This window comes from Gorilla gorilla, chromosome 11 (assembly GCF_029281585.2).
Source record: "Gorilla gorilla gorilla isolate KB3781 chromosome 11, NHGRI_mGorGor1-v2.1_pri, whole genome shotgun sequence".
Classification (NCBI taxonomy): domain Eukaryota; kingdom Metazoa; phylum Chordata; class Mammalia; order Primates; family Hominidae; genus Gorilla; species Gorilla gorilla.
The window spans coordinates 63,104,153-63,124,563 of NC_073235.2; the positions used below are offsets into that span (position 1 = coordinate 63,104,153).

Below are 20,411 nucleotides of genomic sequence, written 5' to 3' on the forward strand. Positions count from 1 at the left end.
CTGGCTAGAATCTCTAGTATAGTGTTGAATAGAAGTGGTAAGACTATACATCCTTGTTTTGTTCCTAATCTTGGGGGAAAAGTTTTCAGTCTTTCAAGCATAAGTTATTAATTGTAATGTTAGTTGTGGGTTTTTGTAAATGCCCTTTATCAGGTTGAGGAATTTTTCTTCTGTTCCTAGTTTGTTGTATGTTTTTATCATGAAGTAGTGTTGCATGTTGTCAAATGCCTTTTCTGAATCTATTTAGATGATCACATGGCTTTTGTTTTTCATTCTATTGGTATGGTGTAATGTATATATTAATTGATTTTTCATATGTTAAACTAAACTTACATTTCTGGAATAAACCCCGCTTGGTTATGGTGTACAATACTTTTAATATGTTATTAGTTTGCTAGTATGTTTTCTTATATTCATAAGAGATATTGCTCTGCAGTTTTCTTGTGATGCCTTTGTCTGGTTTTGGTATCACAGTAATACAGGCCTCATGTAATGAGTTAGGAATAGTTGTTCTACAATTTCTTAGAAAAGTTTGTGAAGGCTTGATACTAATTCTTTAAACATTTGGTAGAGTTACCAATGAATACATCTGGGCCTGCATTTTCCTTTGTGTTTTTTGATTACTGATTCAATCTTCTTACTTATTATAGGTCTATTTAGATTATCTATTTTTTTGAGTCAATTTCTGTAGTTTATGTCTCTTTAGTAATTTGCTTGTTTCATCTAAGTTATCTAATTTATTGGCATATAGTTGTTCACAGGATTTCCTGTGGTCCTTTTAATTTCTGTAAGATTTGTAGTAATGTCTTATTTTTGTTCTTGATTATAGTAATTTGAATTGTCTTTTTGCTTCATCAGTCTTGATAAAGATCTGACAATTTTCTTGATCTTTTTGAAGAACCTACTTTTGTTTTTGTTGCTTGTCTCTATTTTCTATTATTTATGTCACTAACACCTGCTCTAATTGTTATTATTTCTTTCCTTCTGCTTGCTTTTACTATCCCCCCACCCCAGTATTTTAAAGTTATAAGGCTAAATTATTGATTCGAGATCTTCTTTTATAATGTAAACAATGGGATATATATAATGTACAAATTTATGGGATGCAGATAAATCACTGCTGAGAGGGAAATTTTTACTTGTAAATTTCCCTCTAAGCACTGATTTATCTACAGCCCATCTGTTTTAGTACATAGTGTCCCAATTTTTTATTCATCTCAAGGTATTTTCTATGATTTCTTATGAAATTTCCTTTGTGATTTCTTCTTTGACATATTGGTTATTTAGAACTATGTTGTTTAATTTCCACATTTGTGAATTTTCCCAATTTTTCATTATTAATTCCTCTAATTTTTTCCATAGTGGTTGGAGAACATAGTGGTTTGCATGATTTCAGCCCTTTTAAATATGTTGATGCTTATTTATAGCTTAATATATGGTCTATCTTGGAGAAAGTTTCATATATGTTGGAGAGGAATGTGTATACTGCTCTTGTTGGGTGGAGTATTCTATAGTATCTACTGGGTTAAGTTGGCTTATAACATTATTTAAGTCTTCTATTGTTTTGTTGATCTTCTGTCTGATGGTTCTATACGTTATTGAAAACGGAGTATTGAAGTCTTCAGTTATTGTTGATTTGTCTATTTCTCTCTCCAATTCTGTCAGTTCTTGCCACATATATTTTGTGTTTGTATATATAGAATGGGATCTGGAAGAATCTGGTCTAAGTTGTTTTAGTGGTGATCTCTTAAGTAGTGGGAATGTGATACTCTTTTTTTTTTTTTGAGATGGAGTCTCGCGCTGTCACCCAGGCTGGAGTGCAGTGGCGTGATCTCAGCTCACTGCAAGCTCCGCCTCCCAGGTTCATGCCGTTCTCCTGCCTCAGCCTCCTGAGTAGCTGGGGACTACAGGTGCCTGCCACCACCCCCGGCTAATTTTTTTTGTATTTTTAGTAGAGACGGGGTTTCACCATGTTTGCCAGGATGGTCTCGATCTTCTGACCTTGTGATCCGCCTGCCTCGGCCTCCCAAAGTGCTGGGATTATAGGCATGAGCCACCGCACCCGGCCACTGTAATTTTTCTTATGTATGTGTGTCTGTATTTTTTTTTTAATTTCATGCATGTGCTACTTATGTTTTCATAAAATATTGTGGGTTTTGTGTTTGTTTGTTTTTTAAACACTAGATTTAGAATGTCTTGTTTTCAGTCCACAGTTCTGGTCCTGGCTTAATAATGTGAACTTGGGCAAGTTATTGACTTCTATAAACCTTGCAAAAAATTCAACTCTGAAACAGCACTGGTAACAGCACATCTCTATACAGTTATGTGAAGATTAGAGAGATAATACAAACTGCTTAGTGCTTAGCAAAAGTCTGTTGTGTAGTCTTAGCTTTATAAATGTTAACTATTATTACTGTGCTTCAGTGTTACCAGCAAACATTTGAACATAGCTTTCATCTGAAAAACTGAGCCAATGCTTTGCTTAAAATCATGGCTTTGGGTCAAATGGAAGCATATTATGTAGTGGGAAGTTCATGAATAAGATTTCTTTGATTCATAAGCTAAGGGCCATTCATTATGGTTTAAATGTAAACCAAGTAAAGGCCTTGAACCAAAGCTCACTCTGTTCCTAATGATCTGTGGGATCCAAACACATGCCAATGCATGCAAGGCATCTGATGAACTTGGGGCTTTATCCAAAGCATGCTTTCCTCTAGTACCCTTAATCATCATTCAGAGGTTTAAATTTCACAAAAGGAATCTTACCACTACAAGGGCACTACTATTTACTACTCACACTACAGAGCTGCACCATCTGTCTCAAAACCACAATTTTATAAATTGCTTTTGATGATATATTGTAGGATTGCCCTGTATATGAAGTTCATGATGAAACCCTCCAGTGAGGCCTCTTCGGTTGAATCAAAATCAACATGTTAATGACTCCCACCTACCCCTAAAAAAGAAAAGAAAATGCTAACATCCACATTCTGCTTGATGAATCAAAGATGCAGGGTGCAGATTCCATAAGATGAATGTTTCTTTCTGCTAGATTGATATCCAGAAACTGTTAGTATTCCAGATCACCTTGAATTAAGTAATCTTAATTATCCACATGTCAGTGGAAGCCCGCAAGACTTGAATCAAGTTCAGAAGAATCATTGGCTCCGCATCCCACCATTTACCCACCCTCCTTCCCCTAAGATGTCCCGGGAAACATCAAGAAAATATAATGCAGGGATATGTAGAAAAAATATAAAGAGGGCCCATTAAAGGTGAAGAATTGATAGTAAAGAAACCTGGTCGATCAATCAATCAAAAAATATCAATACCGTAAGAGAGACAATAGAGGCAATTTAATACTCCAACCTCAAAGAGAAAATGGAACGGTGCTCTTCTCTATTTGTTTAATTAACACCAGTTGCTGTAACAGATACACCCAGAAATCTCTGTAGTTTAACCCAATAAAAATGTAGTTTTTGCTTCTGTCACAGTCTGTTGAAAGATTTCTTGGTCAGTAGCCTTCTGTGGGAATTTTCAGGGACCCAGGTTCCTTCCACATTGTATGGTCCTCACGAGCACTTATTAAGCACTTTGGTTTGGAAGAGGCTTCCATCACCATGGCTCACGTTCTGTGGGGAAGAAGTATACATTAACCCTACCTATATGTAAGCAGCTGGGAAATATGGTTCCTGTCTGGGAAGGCATTTACCAGCTACATCTCTATGCTAGAGAAGGAGAGCACAAATGTTGGGTGGTTGGCTAAACATCACTGCATCCCTTTCCTTCTTTTGTCACCTTTTTGGAGTAGACACTCCAAGTATGTGGGTGGTAGTGATGGTAAAATCTTTTGTGACATATCAATAATATAACTTCACAAGGCCCCATTGGTGGCATGGTTATTGACATCACCAAGAAGTACCCAATTTAATAAACATTTGTTAACACTCTAGTGTGTGCCAGGTTCTACTCACTGCTAAGGAAAAGATGAATGGATGTGGTCTGAAGGAAAAGTGGTGAGACAGACATATATGCATAATTAACATTAATTGAAGGTGAGATAAAAGTGCCAAAATTGAAGTATAAATAAAAAAGGCCTTAGTGGACTGCCAAGCAGGAGGGTATTAAATCTTGTACAGTGAGCAGAGAAACCTGATCTCTAGGCAAGGTTCTTTGTTTTCCAGAAGGGACCTACTCATGCTAACTCAAGTAAAGGAGGGATTGTTGAAAGAATATGAAGATCGCAGAAAATCAAAATGCATCCAGGCCTCATGAGAAAGGGGGCCTGAGGCAGATAAACTGCTGCAGAAGCAATCTCTGGTCCCTCTTTGTACCCTCTCTGTTTCCTCTCCTCTCACTCAGCCCTACATGTTGCCCATCCTAGTTTGACAGGACCTTTTGAGTCTCGTATTCAGCCCCACTTGGCTTCTCTTTCTCCTTTAGACATAAAGTTAGCAATCTAATTGGTTGCTAACTAGCTGATGGACAGGCTGGCCTTGGGTCAGCTGTTGCTGAGGGGCATCAGTGTGAAAATGAAGGCGCCACATGGCCTATCAGGCTGCCCCTTGCAGGGGTTTTGATAGGGGCAGGTAAGTTAACTGTCTAATATAGGGGGGCAACTTTTAATTGGCTGTTAAAAGAGGTCCTGGATTTCAACTGGGGTTAAAGGCTAGAGAACAGTTCTGACTTAGATAGAGCATGAGCAAAGACAAGAAATAAGGAAAGTTCAAGTATATTTGGGGAATGACTAGGCACCTAGAGTGACTGGAGTATAAGATCCACAGGACTGGTGGAGTTTAGAGTGGATTATTAAGTTATGAGGCCAGAGCTAGGGAGTTTAGAGTCTGTAGACAATGGGAAGAGCTTGAAGATGCTTACCAGGGAGATATACAAAAGACAAAAACCTCAATGCACACACAGTAGATGTTGGGAGTGTTCAGCATGGTTTCTTCATGGATAGCCTTTCATCCAGCATCTTAATGGTGACAAAAATCCTCTTATTAAGGAACCGGTCACTTAACAAGAGGAAACATGTATGGTAACAAGAAGGGGATCTCAAGCTTTGGAATCAGGCAGATGTGCAAATCTCAACTCTTCCACTTTCTAGCAGTATATCTTGGACAGGTTACTCAGCCTCTTTAAGCCTCAGTTTTCTCACCTGCAAAATGTGATTAATCTTCAGCCAGTTATATACTGGTATGGCATAATAACTGGAGGGGTTATGGATAAGTTAAGTGTCCATTAAATTGGCTGGGCATGGTGGTTCACGCTTGTAATCCCAGCACTTTGGGAGGCCAAGATGGGTGGATCACCTGAGGTCAGGAGTTCAAGACCAGCCTGACCAACATGGTGAAACCCTGTCTCTTCTAGAAATACAAAAATTAGCTGGGTGCAGTAGCACATGCCTGTGATCCCAGCTACTTGGGAAGCTGAGGCAGGAGAATCACTTGAACCTGGGAGGCGGAGGTTGCAGTGAGCCAAGATTGCACCACTGCACTCCAGCCTGGGTGACAGAGCAAAACTCCATCTGAAAAAAAAAAAAAAAGTGTCCATTAAATTAATTGGTCAGGGCCAGTGTTGTATTTGCTGTAGAGTATAATATTTTGCATGTCATTCCACTTTTTAGGTTTGTATTAAGTTTAATTGGCATAAAGTTCATAAAATGCTTAGCAAGTGCCTGGCACATGGCAAATAGTCATTCTACACATTTTGTTTTTTCTTATCTATTTTTCCTTGAAAATTTCAAATCTCTAATATGAAGAGAGTTTGAGTCAAGGAGCCCTTGAACTGTTTAGTCATACAATGACTTTCTAAGGCACCTAAGCAGCCCCAGGCTGGCCTTGGGTCAGCCTTTTCAGCAGACAGGGAAGGAAGCTCCTCACTGTGCTTTTAGGGATGTAAGTCTTTTCAGTAATGGCTCTTGATCAAAATGGTTCATGTTAATGCTGTAGATGCCCAGTCATCACTCCTGCATCCTCTGATGCCTGAACCAGATACTGCCTTCTAAAACTTGGACGTGTTCCGCATTTAGATTCCTTAGTTTTGCAGTTGACAGAGGGCAAACTCGTGGTTAGGTTTTATATAGGCGCTCATCATTACGATAATTAGCTGCCAAAGAAAGATCAGGAACATCCAGTGTCTCCTTTGTAAAGTACTTAGTATTAATTCCAGCCAAGAAAGAGAAAATGTAATAATCTGTGATAGGCCCAGGCTGCAAATAAAACAAAAATGTGGTCCTTCTAGAGCTACTCAACTTTACAGATTGAAAGGAATCCAATAACTTTGGATTTCCAAGCATGAGGATCTTTCTAGAATATTAAATCCATTGGCTTTTGAATCCATGGTATCGTAACCGTGACAGTTTTGGGTGAGAAATGACCTACTGGGAACACCTGAAGCCAGTTTTTATGGAGGGATGTTTATTATTAATAGTATTACTTAGAAAGTATTGTGGTGTCCTTTTTTTTTTTTTTTTTTTTAACCCGAAGGGGTTTGGATATTCCCATTGCTACAGCTTAAAGAATGCTGCCTGTGATGGTTAATATTGAATGTCAACTTGATTGAAGTATGCGAAGTATTGTTCCTGGGTGTGTCTGTGAGGGTGTTGCCAAAGGAGATTAACATTTGAGTCAGCGGACTGGGAGAGGCAGACCCACCCTCAGTCTGGGTGGGCACCATCTAATCAGCTACCAGAGTGGCTAGAAGAAAGCAGGCAGGACAAAATCCTGCTGTGCTGGTTGCTTCCTGCCCTTGAGCATCAGACTCCAAGTTCTTCAGCTTTGGACTCTTGGACTTACACCAGTGGTTTGCCAGGGGCTCTCAGGCCTTTGGCCACAGACTGAAGGCTGCACTGTCAGCTTCCCTACTTTTAAGGTTTTGGGACTCAGACTGATCCACCACTGGCTTCCCTGCTCCTCAACTTGCAGACAGCCCATCATGGGATTTTACCTTGTGATTGTGTGAGTCAATTCTCCTTTATAAACTCCATCTCATATATCCATATATCCTGTTACTTCTGTCCCTCTACAGAACCCTGATTAATACACTGCCCTTGTGTGTGGCGAGCAAGATAAAAAATTTGAAAGATACTGCAAAAATATAAGCTGCCTTTCTTGTCACCTGTGACTTTTCCTACTGCTCTAAGGGCAGAGATGAATTGAGTGAGAGAACAAAGTTCAAGGTCAGAGAGATGCAGACCTGAGGACTCCTGGTGTCCCATGCAGACCCATCATCTTCCCTTTTTTCCTCTTTGCTTCATCTATGTTTATTCTAAGTAAGAATTCTTTTTCTACTCCTTATCCCAAGCACAGAGCTCTCAGGGTCCCAAAGGTCTGTAGCATGACTTTGTTTTTCTTAAGAATTGACTCGACTGTCCCAGCACATATGAGAAAATGTAAGACAAGGGACATGCAAAGCTCTAAAGAGGATCCAGACTGGACCAGACTGTTCCTTTATCACTCCAGTTAAAGGTTATCAGTTCCATGGTGAGGGAACTGGAGAATCATTTTCTTTTTTACATTGTAGTTTATTGTGTACACATGTGTAAAGTAAATGGAATCAAATTCTCATTACTGAATGTAGTTTAGTCATTCTTAGTAAGTCCTCTGTCTTCTTCATACTATCTCAAGTTGAGAAACCATTCAAGGATTGTTATTTGTGATTCCTGAGTCATTTACCTACCTAAGTAATTCAATGTTTTGGTGTCAAGAGTGAGAAAACCAGGCAAGACTGGTTGACAGGCTGATTGATTTGCTGGGTATATTTTGACATGAGTTTATGATTAGTACATTGAGATGACCAAAACCCACCATTTCTTGTTTCTGATTCTTCACCTCAGTGTTGGGGTTGGGTATAGTCAAGTGCAAATGCAAGGAACATGGAAGCACTAATTCCTAATATTCAAGAACAGTGTCATCTGTAATGCAGAACTATGCCGAAATGGATTACAAAGCCCTTGCTCTTGAGGAGTTCCACAATGACCATTAAAGGTGCCTCTAAAATTTGTGCTGTCTCCTTTAGCTTCTCTTCTAGAAAGAAACTAAACTTTTTAATTGTGGCCTTCTAAAAAGTTTGGAATCTTTTGTCCAATCTCTACTACTATAGTCTTGTCTGTAAATCTGGAAGAACATCATCAAATGTCCTCTGTTTTTGCCTTTAGCTCTTTTTCCCTACAGATTCCAGATTATGTTGTTCCACTTCCACTGCAAATGTTAGTATTAAAATGCTTCCTTATTCCACCTGCTAAAGCTGATTAAACTCTGTGATTGATTAACTGTGTGAAGTCCCACATAGTAAACTTTTTTTTTTTTTTTAAGACAAGGCCTCACCCAGATTGGAGTGCAGTGGCATCATCATGGCTCACTGCAACCTTGAACTCCTGGACTGAAGTGATCCTCCCCCTCAGCCTTCCAAGTACTGGGACTATCGGTGTGCACCATCTTGCTTGACTAATCTTTTTTTTTTTTTTTTTTTTTAATTTTTAGTAGAGACGAGGTCTCACTATGTTGCCCAGAGTTGTCTCAAATCCTCATGCTCAAGCAAACCTCCCGCCTCACAAATTTTAAGATAGATGTGGAGGAGGTACTATCCTGAGGAATTTAAGTCAGTCAACATGATTTGCCGATCATAAAGAATCCTTTTTCTGGTAACAATAGTTATTCTGGAAAGCAATCATTTCATATATATGTGTTTGTGTGTGTGTGTGTGTGTGTGTGTATATATATATATATTTTTTTTTTTTGTACAAGCCACACTCCTCCCAATATATTCAGGAATTATTTGTGTGGAGACAGAAATGTTAGCTCTTGACAATGAATTTTGATTCTTACAGAATGGTAAGGAAGATTGTATGTAACACATCCTGAATTGGTTGGCAAAATATGCCAAAGACATTGGCTTTTCCATAAAAAAAAAGTGGGAATAAAGTCCTAATATTCTATTGATTATTGGTTGTCGCATAGTTTTTCCAATGGCAGAATTTCTTGGTTATGTTATTCTGTGTTTGGAAACAAGCAGCATGTTTAAATTATATAATCCCAGGCCTCTCCATAACAATTGAGTATTATTTGCCACACACAGATTGCAAAACCTTATGCTATCTGGAAAGGGTCTGTACTTACCCCATCAGCCCTATCGGGTGATATTGTATCATTCCTACAAGGGTTTCAGTGGTCATTGGTGGGGACTACAGGGAAGGACAGCTCCGTTCTTTCTGGAGCATCATTGTTTGACAGAGAGTGGAGGGCCAGGTGTGTAAGATCACCAAGTAGTAGAAGGAGCAGCAGGCATGGGAATCACCTTAAGGGACATAAAGGGACAGGCTCTTTCCCTGTGTTGAGACATTACATAAGTGTCTGGATTCTGTAATGCCTAAAGGAGAGGCTCCTAAAATATGACACACCACACCATGAGAGGGGGAGCTGGTGCCAGAATTAATTTAAAGATCAGCAAATTATTGGGATACTTCTTATTCCCAAGTATTACTGAGCAAATTCATACTTACTATACAAATTAAACTTTCTTTTTTAGAGAAGCTATACAACCTCTTGTTAGGCTAAATATCACTGGGCATTCTCTTCCTTTTAGTTGTAAGTTTGTGCTGAAGAGTTCTTTATAAAAGATTCATTATTTCATTGTCTGTTTTTATAATTCATGAACACACTTCCATTAATTCTTATTGTAGTTTTCCAACTTTGTTAGTTCTCTTTGGACTTCCCTTTTAAAGTCGGCTTTAACAGCCCAAATTTTTATGTTAATCTTTGTCTGTTGTTCAATAACTGGGGTCATTAATTCACTAATAGCATTGGAGAGGTGCTAAAGTTTTTCAAAACTGCAGATTGACCTAATTAATGTCTTTTCTGAATTGTGCTAATTCCCCCATTAACCACTCTGGGGCCTCTTAAAACTCCCCAGTCTCTGCCTGACAGACATCTATTCACAAGTGTTACATGCTTCGAACAGGTTGTGATTGCCTTGATTATGAGTAAAGTAGCAGTGTTTTTAAAATGTTTGCAGAAGCATTTTTTTTGTCATTTCCTTTTCGGATTAATCATTTATAACTCTTTAACACTTTGCCAACTTTTGATTGTCTTCCACTCTGATTTCCTGTACTTCCCAAGGCTTGCCCTACTACCACCACCCAATGGCTTCTATTTGTTGGTGACTGACAGAAAAGAGGAGTAAGCATAGACCTAGATCAGAACTATTTATCCTCTTAACCACACAAATTAAAGATAGTAATTGTTTTACAATGAGGAAAGTCTAAAGATTGGCCCCAGATTCACTGTATAGACTTTATTGTTCATTATTTAGAACCATGTATAGTAAACTCTATATAACAATGAATTGTGCTGTCATCTCCATTCTATATCTCCATACAGCTATAGTTACATCCGGGTCCTGGAGTGGCGGTACTGACCTGACCATGAGATTATCATTGGAGTGTGCAGAATGTAAGCATCACATAAGCAGCTGTTCTGGAAGAATGATGACTTAGGCTTATTTCTGGCTAGGTGGCTTCCAAGCTACTCAAGTACATAGACACAAATGCAAACCACCATTTCTTATTTTTTAGTATTGAGCATAGTCACAAAATGTGAATTAGTTTTTATATATGACATGTTTCCCCCTACATGGGATAGTCAATTCTGCACTGACAGCTAAGGACTAAAATTAAAATGTAAAAGAAAACGTATAAATCTAGTTCAACAAAAGTCAGATGCCCATTTGGTGATCTATTTGGTAAATCTTCTAAATTGGATGATGATCAGTAACTCCTTAGTCCCTGTTCCTTGCCCTCTTTTTCAGACCACTGTATTAATCACGAGTTTCTGGTCCTTTGACATCTGAAGCCTTCCTGACCCTGAAGAGTGATCCTTTCAGAGCTAGCCAGTTCCTAGAACTAGTAAATGACTGGCTTGTGAGCATGTCTTTTGAATGCAAACAAACCAATCCAGAGCCCAAATGTCCAACCACTTCCTATATGGAGCTCTCACATTCCAGGCCACTTTTCCCCTTCCTACATTCATCCCAAGGCCAGGTACCTACACCCCAGGGCCTGCTGAAATTATTCAAACTCACCAATCCTAAACCTGCTTACCTTGCCTTATCCATTGCTTCCTGTAGATGCCACAGTAAAGGCTCTTGTCTGTACTTTTGTCTTGCTCCTGCCTCCTGATCCACTCTGGTGCTTCCCCTTGTGGCGCCTGTGGCCCTGTGTGTCTTGTGTTGTTGAAAACCATGGAAGAAGCAAACAAAATGGTCTGAGGGGTGCCTTCTATCCAATTTCAGTTCAAGTACAGTAGTCGCCCTTGCCTGTGACTGCTTATGCATTATAAGCCTAAATTGGGACCTGTGAATATAACAGTTGTCTTTACAATGGCATTTGTCTCCTGATCTATTTGCCTCACCATATTTGAGTAATAATAAAACCTACATTTTAAAATAAGCATTTATTACCTTTAAAAACAATATATAAGTGATTTATCATGTTAATTTTCACTGTCCAACTTCCTCCCTCTCTGCCCTACATCTGCTAGAATAAGTGCTTGGAGGGCAGGCATTTTTTCTCTTTTGTTTACTGGAAAATTCTAAGGGCCTAGAATGGTGTCTGGCACATAGTATGTGCTCAGTAAATATGTGTTGAATTGAATTAATTACTTACTTGATTTACTTTGCTATCTCTTTTCCAAAGCCACTCTGTAGAGACTGGCTGAGTAATGTCACTGTGAAGCCAGAATCAGAGCAAAAAAATGTGTAACTCGTGTTATTGACACACATGGAAGAAGCAAACAGAATGGTCTGAAGGGCGTCTTCTGTTTAATTTCAGTTTACAGTACAGTAGTCACCCTTGCCTGTGACTGCTTATCTGTTATAAGCCCAAATTCTGGCTCTGACAACAGGCTAGGTAGGAATTGTGAACAAGACATGTCACTTCTGTCTCTTGGTTTGTTCATTTGTAAACTGAGGGGATAGACTAGATCAGCAAACATTTACTGTGCTAAATAATTTTCATGAATGTTTCCATTCAGTAATACAAAGCCGATAATCACTATTATCTTCATTTTAAAAATGAAGAAACTGAGGCTCAGATAAATTACATAAATTGCCAAAGTCACAGTTTGCAAGTGAGAAATTAAGATTTCAACACTTGAAATCTTGTATATATCCCCAAAGCTATGTTCTTTTTCTCTCTTAACTATTCTTTAAAGAATAATATGTTCAGAAAAGTGCACAGATTATAAATGCATGCTGCAGTAAACTATCACAAAATGATTCCATGTGTGAAAACACCACTTTTATCAAGAAATTTAAAAATCACAGAAGCACTGTCTCTTGAATGCTGTCTCAATCACTCTCCCTTCCGTCTTCCCCAAAGGTAACCACTAGCTTAAATTCTGAAATCAGTTTAGTTTTGCCTACTTTTGAAATTCATAAAATGTATTCCTACAGTTATATTCTTTTGTGTCTGGTTCTTTTGCTTTTTTTTTTTTTGGTTTGTTTGTGAAATTCACTAGTTTTGTTGCCTGTAAATGTAGTTTGTCATTTGATTTCCCATTGTGTGACTATATTACAATATCTTTATACATTCTTCTATTGTTGAATGTCTGAGATGTTTCTAGTCTGGGTCTATTATGACTAATGCTACTGTGAGCATTCTTTTGTACATGTGCATGTTCACTTGGGTATATACCTAGGAATGAAATTGCTGGGTCCAACAGTAGCTTCAACTTTAGTCTCCTACCAGCTGTGTATGAAAGTCCCAGTTGTTTCACATGTTTATTCCAGTTGGTATTGTCAACCATTTTCCCTTTTGTGTCTTCTACTGGATAGTGGTATTTGCTTAGATTTGAATTTGCATTTTCCTAATGACTAATGAGATAGAGCATTTTTTTTTATATTCATTAGCCATTAGAGATTCTCTTTTTCAAAGTGTATCTTCAAGTTCCTTCACCATTTTTCTACTGAATTGGCTGTATTTTTCCTACTGACTTGTAGACATCTTTGTAAATCCTGGATAGAGTTGGTTGTATGTATTATAAATATCTTTTCCCACTGCAGTACTGTTACCTTGTCACTTGGCTAGTGATGTCAATACTGAAACTAATTTTAGTGCCCCAATGTTGGGCAGACATCAGCTGACTTAATATTTACTATTTTGTATTTTTCTGGTATATAATTACTAGGTATATCAAACTTCTCAAAGTAATTCTGAGTTGATTTCCTCAAGGTTCTTTTTTTTGGGGGGTGGGGGGAGGTGTAAAGCTTTCTTAATATGCATATGGGCTTTACAGGGACTAAAAAACACTCCTTGGGATTCAAGTTTTGCTAAATGTAGTGAAAGAAAAGCATGTGAATTCAGTGCCTTTTAAATAGAAAGTCCTTAGCTACTAATACCAATGCTATTGCTGACCCCCATTTTACCTCTGATCTTCATCCTCATCCCGATCCTCTCTCTGTCTCTACCTCCTCAGATCCTCAAATTGTATTTAAATTATATTTAAGGATAAATCGAAGGTAGGGATTATAGTATCAAGGATGACATGAGTGCTTTAATGAAGGAGGGTTTTAAATATATTGCATGGTACTTTTAAAAACTAAAAGAGCAGTTTGTTTAGGTGTAATGTCAAATGATTTGCTTTTATGTTTCAAAATGGTAGCAAGAACTCCACAGCTTAGACAAGATGTGGAGATGGAAAGCTGTGCACTGTAACACTGCTGCTAGACCCAGAGGCTCTGTGGCGTCACTCCAGAGTGACATCATGCCATAGGGCTTATTGAAGGCAATCTGCTTGCACTTGCAGCGTTTGAAATTTTGGTCTATTCATACATATGTCCCTTATTTTACGGTGGTACAGACTGGTATGTGATATACCAGAATATGTGTTACTTAAAGCAAAGTCTCTTCCTGCCCATGCTGTGTAGAGGCAGCTGACACGAAGAAAGGGGTACACAGTTATCTTGGTCAGTCAAGAATAGACCTGGGAGGCTGAGGAGGGAGGATCACTTGAGCCTGGGAGGTAGAGGTTGCAGTGAGCTGAGTTTGAGCCACTGCACTCCAACCTGGCGATAGAGCCAGACCCTGTCACACACACACACTCACTCACTCACACACATTAGACCTGTCAATGCAACTAATGTCTGTAATTTATTATCTCCATGCAGAAGCTGGTCGAGAAACCAAAATCACAGAAAGTTTTGAAGCTCAAATTACTTTAGATGATCTGCTTCAGGGATTTTAAACCTAGGATTCTTCAATAGGCTTCTGTTGATTTACTCCTGAAATTGATTCCCACAGGTCTTGTGTATGTGTGTACATGTATCTTTCTGAGGAGGGGGTCCATAGCTTTCAGAAGATTCCCAACATTTGTGATGAACTGATCAAGTTTAACACCTCCTCTTGTGCAGATGAGAAAGCTGACTGACTTAAGGTGCCACATTTAATGACTGGCAGAATCAGAACCAGATGCCATTGTTCCTGACTCCTGGACAAGCACTTCAGCCAGAACTAAAGATTACAAGGTTAAAAGTGGGAAATTGGATAGGGAGCTATCTGGCAGTCTCTATTAATGGGATTAGACTTTTTTCTATTAAAACTCACTTTCAATTATAATAAGAGGATTCAGTGGAAATATGGGATTCAATATACAAAACATTGCTTTATTTCCAAGGCATCCATTTATTTTGTAACTTGGGGGCAGTCTATAATTAGAGTTAACGGTAGTTCTGATTAATAAATTCTATCTGCTCTCATACTGTGCTAGAGTTCCTTCTGAGTGCTGGGACATGTTTTATTAACATGGAAAGGCTGTTGCAGCTCACCTCTTGTCACTTGAATCAGTTGCCTGCTGGCCTGGCACTCAGTTTTGTGTGGCAGAACCTTACTGAGCCTGAATGATAATGGACCTTTTAAATCCTAAACAATAAACATTCATTTTACCACTCCACCCAGCACAGAAATGCTCTCTAACCTCAAATCAGCCACAAATAAGACTTGGAAATCAATTCATTGTGCATAGGCTTCCTGCCTGCTTCATGTTTTGCAGCAAATAATTTTAGCAAAGTGTCTGCTGAGCATGTGTGTTTTGAGTATGCAAAAGTTGAGATATTATGTATAATGGGGTATTCAACCCTTTTGTGACATTTCTGTTTTTATCCATAGAACACATTCTATTGAGCAAAGCTAATTTTTATGTGTTGGTAACTAGAATGAGAAAGGCTCTAAGTGGGTTTCGGGGGAGGAAAAATCCCTCAAATTCCCACTTTAGTGATTCTCCCTAAGTTTTGGGGGGAATTCTCAGCATCCCAAAGTCCTCTGGTTATTTCAAAAATTACATTTCATAGAAAATCAATTTATTATATTTGTGCTTGTCACATTCATTAGAATATTCTCATGCATAAGATATCAGTTGCTGGAAGAGCCTGTAGGAGTGCATTTAGCCCTGAAGAGGAATATCTTGTTAGGTTGAGACAGAAGATCAAATGGATATGTCTCAAATTCCCTTCTGCTGGGGTTTGAAGTTTGAGGCAGACTTTCTTCCTCATATCTCGTAGGTCAGAGTTCCTCTAGAGTTCCTCCAGAGTTCCATTATTTCATCATGCTCTGGTGCTCCTGGGAGCTTCCAATTTCTCAAAATTCATGAGAACTCAAGGCCAGAAGGAGCAAGTCACAAATGTTTTCAGTTAGAGGACCACTCAGGGAGGCAAAGAACCCTGTCCCAACTAATGCTATTGGAATCACTCCCCCTCTCCCTCCACCACCCCAAAAGTACCGCAATTAGTGGCAAAACTGATGCCGCTTTTGGGAATTTCAAGGAGCTGATGTGTGTTTTTCATTAACATAAGAAAATTAGTAACTGATGCCAGAAACTGAAGCACTGGCTCTCTTAAACTACAATATAAACCTGAATGTGCAGAAGACCAACCCAAGACAACATGAGGGTCCTCTTGGGCCACAGTCAGGTGGATGTCTTGAAGTAGGGATGTGTGGGGCAGCCACAGAAGATCAGCTAAACTCTTCAATGATATTCATCTATTCTCTCTCTCTTTCTCTCCACACATTTGCTTTCCAATAAGGTTTTCCCCTCATTTTAATCATACATTCTGATTAAAAATGGGGACCTCTCCAACTTCATTGTATGCCTTTTATTTTATGTTTCAAGCACTCATCTTGAAAAAAGAGAGAGCATGTGCCAAGGCTATTGTAAGGTACTGATTCTATTTTAAAATCACTGCAGTGTATTTGAGATAGAGGCATGATACGATGATCTCCCTTATTGCAGTCATGATTAAACATAATGAGTAGGATCAGCCTGCAAGCTTATCACTATTCTATGTTGTAAAATTGCCCAAGAGTAAAATGCAAATACAAACAAGGAGTTTTAATGAGCCAATGTAATAAAAGATCCAGGCAACAGGAAACTGGTGGCTGTGCTTTGTTTGGCCCCTTCCCAATGGGTGGCTTGAATCAGCCTCCTTTAGAGCAAGTCTGAGTTGGGTCAAGTCAGTTTCCAAATATAAAATTTAACATATTGCAGGTTAGCTCTAAACAGTATTATTCATTTACAAAGAACATTTTCTCATTTTCATTCATGTGAGAGAGATAACACTGAACTCTCCTGCAAGATACAAAAAGAAGCAAGGACAATTTCCTCAAAATACCTTTTCTTAGGTGAGTTAGTGTAAATATTTTGGCCATTTTAATTGACTATACCTGATAGTGCTGGGTTAAGAAAAAGGTCATTAGGGATCATTAGAACTAGAATTCTCTACCATTCTATAATCATGCTCTAAATAAGATATATACTAAGTCATCATCACAAACTAAAGTTTATGTTTTAACAATAGAAATAATCTAATGGTCAGATTGGAATTCATTTCAACTGTATCTGTGCAGCACAGCAAAGGCCCTTTGGCTTTCTTCTCCTTGAATCTACATATTTCTGCCTGCATATAAATATTCTAAAAGTACCAAAGATAGACCCCCATAAATAAAGCATTTAGGTTAATTCTAGCACACGATGAGTTTTCCTTTTTGATTTTTTGCACAAGAACTGGTTGTTAATTTTAGACTTTGGCAAGATGGAAGGTGGGGGTGATGTGAGTCTATTTCACCTTAAGTTATATCACCGAGGCACTATGCTGCTGATTAAGGTTCTGTGATGGGTAAGGATGAGTATTCACTTTTGCTGACAAGGGGATGTTCTGTGTGTAACGTGTTTGTAAGGGTTTTGCAGTGCAGCACTGGATGTCCTCAATAGTGGGAAACCCTTGTATGGCCTTTTCTGGTGAGCTTGTCAAAGGATGCACACATATTAGACATTCAGATTCCAGTGGGAAATAGGGAAGCCAGGATAGAAACTGTCTTGCCTTACTGTGACATTTTAACTTTTGGAAAAAGAAGTTGCTTTCTAGTGTTGTTCATGATTTTTTGTTTGTTTGTTTAACTTGGGTGCACATCTTGAAATTTTTGGATTTTTACCACATCCTCTCTTGTGTCTACACTTTCTTCAGACAGAAACATATGATTCAGTGAGGATGCATTTATCTTTGTGATTGCAGAGCCTCTGTCCAGGTTGACCAGAGCTCTTACCAAAAATAGATTCCAACATGTGAGAGCAGTAAAGTAAGTCACCATTTTTGTAGGTATCACTCATCTCACTACCACACTTGGGGAACAAATATGTAATTTAGAAGGATTTTCTTCTTGTTATGAAGCCAATAATATAATTACCACTTGATAATTTAAGGAGTGCCAACTCTTTAATGGCATTTAGTAAGCACTCAATTGCTTTAGAGGGCATAGACATTGTGTCACCTGCAATTCATTAGAAGGTCACAAGCTATTGTCAAAATCTGGGCCTGTCTGAGCTCCCAGCATGTGATTTGATAACATTGTGTTCTGTCTGTGGAGGTTCCAGGGTTTGAGGGTTTTCTGGAATCCCCACTTCCTGGGAACAGGATGCTGAAGATTGACTATGAATTGGGAAATTTGAATGGAATAAAAAAGCGGCTTTTATTTTAAAGAGATGCCCTTTGAAGCTCTGGAGGGCCCAAACCGACTGGCTTTCAAAACATGTTGACTTGGCCTCCCTGTTCAAATTTGATAAATGATCTTCTGTTTCTAATTCTTGATTTAAAAAATTTTTGTTGTTCAATGATCTTTCAATCTTATGAATGTGCCAGAAAGTTAAAAAATGTTAAAGGACTATTTTACCTGCTGAAAAGGTACATATTTTGAAGGGGAGGATGGTTAAAGGATATACAATACACATGAAGGAAGAAAAACATCTTTGTAATACTGAAAACAACTAAGAATCTGCAAAAATCCCACCGTTATCAAATTTAGATTAGATTAGATTTTCACAGGGCTTAGGTGGAGATGTAAAGGTCTTGTCAGAGAAAATGTGACACACCCATAAGAGTGACAGCTATTACCTTTTAGCTTATTTCACCTTCTCTCTCAGTTCCCTCAAAATGCACCACTGAAAGTTGTAAGGCACACACACAGATAGCATATATAAAGAGTCACACATGTCCTAAAATGTTGACAGGTGTCTGCAATACTCATCATTGGAGATAGCTTACTGCTGAAGTTAAAGTACAATATTGAGATTGATAAAGACAGAGATGGGGGAGACTGAGCTAGTTCATGTAACAGCTGCAATCATTCCCAAATGTTTTTCTGCATAATCATGCAAGAAATTCATCATGCATTTCCTATTAAATATTCATGCAACTTGCTCCATAGGAGGGCTGTGGTATTTATTAATTCCCTGGTGTTGGTAGGTTTTGGTACATCTACTGCCAGAAATAAATGTGTCATGCCTAGCAAATTCAGTTCTTGGCAGAAAATATTAGAATATAGTACTTGCTTACAGGATATTGCAAGCTTTAATTATGTCTAAATGATTTTCAAGACTACCTTGGAATAAGTAATTGGTTCCTTTTGTTTTTAGATGAGAGCACGGGTCTGGTGGAGAGAGGTGGAGATTGAATGGGTACATAGAAGCATTTCACTTTAAGTACCCTGTCTTTAAGAGAGGTGATCCACTTCTACCACATATTAGTAATTACCAAAAAAACAAGTTGGGTCTAATGATCATCAGCAAGTGAAGTCAACTACTGTTTCATGCTGTTGAAATTTCTTTACCCTAAGACTTTATTAGTTTAAAGGATGAAAGAGAAAATAAAAACTAATTATCAAAATTGGTCCTCTAAATTTGTCAGCACGTAACATTACAAATCCCAAAGCTGTTGTTTACCAACATAGATTGACAGAAATCCAAATGAGGCTTTTCTTAGTCCATTTGGGCTGCTATAACACAATATCATAAGCTTGGTAGCTTATAAACAACAGAAATTTGTTTTTTGTCCTTCTAGAGGCTGGGAAGTCTGTTGAGTGCCTGCTTTCTGGTTGATAGTTGATGTCTTCTTGTTGTGTCTTCACAAGGTGGAAGTGGTGGGCTCGCTTTCTGGGTCTCATTTTTATAAGGGTGCTAATCCCAATCATAAGGTCTCTGTCCTCAAGTCCTAATCACTTTCCAAAGGCCTCACCTCTCACTACCATCACTTTGGGGCTTGAGATTTCCATGCATAAATTTTAAAGGGACAGAAACATTCACACCACAGCAAGGCTGATAGCTTGCCTTCCAGAATACTTTAATATGGACAGACATGGGGGAAGGTGGCTTTTTAAAAGTAAAACACTTAAATGATGACTATTTTGTGAGTCACGCAAAGCTTGAAACCACAGGAAATAAGATGGAAGTAGAGGACACAGGCCCTCTCTTAAAGTGCTTACAATCTAACTGGGGGAGAAAGACATTCATCCAATGAACAGCTAGAGAAACAAACATTTGATATTGTAGGACCGACTGTATACATAACACATGTCATGTTTACCTTTCCAAAACTCTTAAATAAATATTTATTTTTCATGACAGTTCTGTCAAGAAGGGAAGATAATGTCCTCACTTTTTAAGCAGAAAAAGTTCAATGGCTGGCCTATGTTTTTCAGCACTTAAATGAAGAGTCATGGTTACAACCAACTATACTGCCTCTTGTACACACTGAGGTAAAACATGACCCAGGAAACCCTCCAAAGGATGTATGTTCCAGCAGTCCTTTTTTTGTTCCTTAACAAGGGCTCCCCAGAACTCATTAAAAAAATGATGGATTTTTGCTTCTGGTTATGTTGAAGTAGTAGCAACAAACCACTCTTTAGCCCAAAACAACTAGAAAAGCTAGATGAAACAAAACAATTAATTTCATGGCATTGGAGTGCTACTGAAGCAACCAAGGCTGAGGGGAGGAGGAATATTCAAAAAAGGAGCAACCTCAGAGATTGCAGCCAATAGTCTGCATCTGTTTATTTTACCCCGGAGAATGGGGCAGAGGCTGAAAATCTGAAA

At 38.5% G+C, this 20,411-nt stretch overlaps 1 long non-coding RNA gene across 1 annotated transcript in view; it reads right to left on the bottom strand.

Annotated features, from left to right (window-relative positions):
• Positions 1 to 3,423: 3,423 nt before the first annotated feature.
• Positions 3,424 to 20,411, bottom strand: part of LOC129532039 (uncharacterized) — a 51,160-nt gene continuing 34,172 nt past the window's right edge. Inside the window, exon 3 of the long non-coding RNA XR_008677631.1 lies at positions 3,424 to 3,632. This is a non-coding gene — a long non-coding RNA (uncharacterized lncRNA). The remainder of the gene's footprint in view (positions 3,633 to 20,411) is intronic.